This window comes from Aplysia californica, unplaced genomic scaffold, assembly GCF_000002075.1.
Source record: "Aplysia californica isolate F4 #8 unplaced genomic scaffold, AplCal3.0 scaffold00147, whole genome shotgun sequence".
Taxonomy (NCBI): domain Eukaryota; kingdom Metazoa; phylum Mollusca; class Gastropoda; order Aplysiida; family Aplysiidae; genus Aplysia; species Aplysia californica.
The window spans coordinates 1,337,140-1,340,417 of record NW_004797417.1 but is presented as its reverse complement, the minus strand read 5'-3'; positions in this window follow the sequence as shown (position 1 = coordinate 1,340,417).

The window sequence follows — 3,278 nt, the reverse complement described above, 5'->3', positions numbered from 1 at the left end:
GTGTGTGTGTGTGTGTGTGTGTGTGTGTGTGTGTGTGTGTGTGTGTGTGTGCGTGCGCGCGCGTGTGAGTGCATATGTCTTAGCTTTATTTTAAGAGAAGAGGTGGAGAGAGTCCCAGTTCGTGGGTGGCTGGCGGGTGCTCTGGTGTGGTTTTCTCCTCCTTTCCTAGCAACATTTTCTATCGTCCTTATATCTCCCCTCCTTTTTTTTCTGTTCTTGTTTCTCTCTTGTAACCTCTCTAACTTTCGAGATGGTGTCGGTAGGGGCGTTAAACATATTATACCATTTCACCATTTTCTAATATTCGGCACTTATAACATCATATTGTGTCGCAAGTGCCGTAAAAGTCTTACTAAAACTAAATCTAAAAGAAGACCGAACTGAAAACTCAGTTTTGAATTTCGAAGTTAATGTTCTATTTTTAAAGAATGAAAACAGAGGTTTTTTAACGTTGTTAAATCGTTAACCAAGAATTATAAATCTTTCCTGCTCAATACCTAGTTTTGATAAATTTGTTGTCAAAATTTTCGAGTTTCACATCGTGTTAATTAATTTGGATTCCTACCTCATGATCGTAGCAACTCAAAACGGCCCAACATGTCAGATGGAGAATTGTAATTCTTATTATAGGTAGCGAAATTACTAGAATGCGCCGCGGTCTCAGTGAGATTTTAGCTAGATCTATTCCTGAGACCTTTGTGGAGTGGGTGGTTGGCGGGTGCTCCGATGTGGTTTTCTTCTTCTCTCCTATTAAATGTCGATCGTCTTTATCTCCCCCCCCCTTCTTTTTTGTGTTTGTTACTCTCTTGTAACACCTCTAATCTTCGGCACTTATATGACCGTATTGTGTTGCGAGCGCTGTAATACACTTTCCAAAACAAGACCTTTGTGGAAGAGTAGCGAGTTTGGCACGTCATTATGGTCGGGGTTGTGGAGACGATTAGGGCGCTGTTTTCCTGGGGGTCATGACCCTCGGCAGATGGTATGTGCTTTGTGTTGGGGCCCCATGGGGGTGTGCCGGGGGTGAGTAAATAAATTAATGACGGTGATGGTGGAGGTTCGAGTCCCTCTGGACCCAGGGGGAGGTCACCCATGTTGCCGGTACTAACTGGGTCAACGGGCGTCTTGGGTGGAGTGGTGAGGCTCTTGGCCGCTGCGCGCTGACGATGTTGGTTCAGTTCCCTAATTGGTCGCTTTTAAGCTCAAGGGGGCTATCCCGAGTTTTTGCCCCTTGTTCAGTTTCAATTAAAAAAACAAAAACAAGGAAAGATTTCTCTGAATAACCAAACATATATACACACCGATGAAACCAAACTTCCCCTATAGATAGGGCAATGCCCACTTTTAGTTTAGATCAAGATTTATGGAAACCTCCGAAATATGGGTTAGCCCGCTTGTCCTTAAAAGCGACTAATTGTGCTGGTGGTTGGAGGACGCCACTGGTAGGTTCTACTTCTTTTTACTTTCCCTCGGTTATTTCTGTCTGTCTGTGTGGGTGGTTGCAGGGTGCTACTGGTATGTTCTACTTCTTTTTACTTTCCCTCTGTTGTTTCTGTTTGTCTGTCTGTCTAAGTTTTCCCCATTGTTGTGTCGATGTGCTTCTCTTTTCTCAAACAAACAAACGGAAACAAGAGGTGCGTGGTCTGTAGAGGGGTAAATAAATTTAATTTTTAAAAAAGAAAAAGGTTCAAGAGAAATTAAGCCATAGGTACAGTGGTACGGGCAGGAGTGAGGCTGGGAATTCTTTGGTTTTTTTTTTTCTTTTTAATGCGGAAAGGCAGAACCTGAAGAGGTGGGGTTTGGGTTTGTGGGGGAGGGGGGGGGGTTGAAAGCTACGATGTGATGACAGCTGACTGAAAACATTACTTGGATCATAACGTTCTAGCTGCGCTCTCGAATCGGCGTCGGAACTTGCAGCGAAAGCGTGCTATCGTAATTTTATTCGACCTAATGGGTCATGCACCCGCGCGGGGCCGTGTGGAATAGTGTCAAGTACATATAGGTGAGCGTAGCGAGATCTTTTAGCTTTAGTTGCAGTGTGAGTTTTACGGCGCTTGCAACTCGGTAAGGTCATATAAGTGCTGAAGATTAGAGGTGTTCTATGAGAGTAACAAACACTGAGAAGGAAGGAGCAGAGATCATGGCTGTGCATGTTTGATTGGAAAGAAGGAGCTAGCCCTAACCACGAACTAAAATCGCCTAACAATCTCTTAATTATAATAATTCGTATTATCATCTTAACCAGGTTTTAAAAATATCAGTATACCACTTGCATAGGTCTGCTCTTATGGTCGGGTTTTCTGCGGACGGCAGCATTATTATATACACTGTGTTTGTGGTAGGTTTTTATGGTGTTCTCTAGTCCTTATCTAGCGGAACCTGACTGATTTATCGACCAACACGCCGTGATTTTCCGTCTTTGCTGATTTTTTTTTCTTTCCGTCGTATTTCTTTCTTCTCTCACTCCTATAGCCGATGGGTAGGGGTCGAAATTGGGAGTGGTAGGTAATATATATATTTTTTTTTTTTTAAACCCTCTCTTGGTTTCTTTGTTTCTCCCCTCACAAAGGGATCGTTATTTTTTCGATTTGCCTCTCGAACTTATACGGTTGCTTTTAAGCACAAGGGGGCTATCCCGATAAATACTGTTTGGAGAAAATAGAAAGTAAAGTTTTTGGATCCTCATTCAGTCTCTTTAAAAAGACAGTGAGAGTTTTCTCTAAAACCAAACATATATGCACACCAATGAAACCAAACTTCTCTTATAGGTAGGGCAATGCCCACTTTTGGTGTAGGTTAAGATTTCTGGAAACCCCCGAACTCTGGGTTAGCCCGCTTTTGTTTTGTTCCTAAAAGCGACCAATATAATATACTAACTAGGCTAGAACTCAGCCTTGTTTTAGTTTTTCTGTTTTCCCCCCTTTGCTTCGTGCTAATGTATTCTTCAATATTTTCTCTCCATATTCCAGTTAAAATAAAGGAAAAAAAATCTCCTTTCTCCTTTTGTTTTTTTCGGTCTTTTTCGTTTTTCCCCCCATTTTCTTTTACACTCTTTACTCACGTCCTTTCTTTGAGATTTCTTGTTTGCTGTCTCTCTATTCTTTCCGTGGTATTTTTCCAAGGTGTTTTGTTCCTTTTTTTTTTTTTGCTTCACTCTATTATGTTGAAATAGCTCTAGTCTTCCTTCCACACTTTAGATTTCTCTACATGCGATGGCCCCGGGAAGTGAAATGCGAGATGCCGTTGAATGAGTGTGTGTGTGTGTGTGTGTGTGTGTG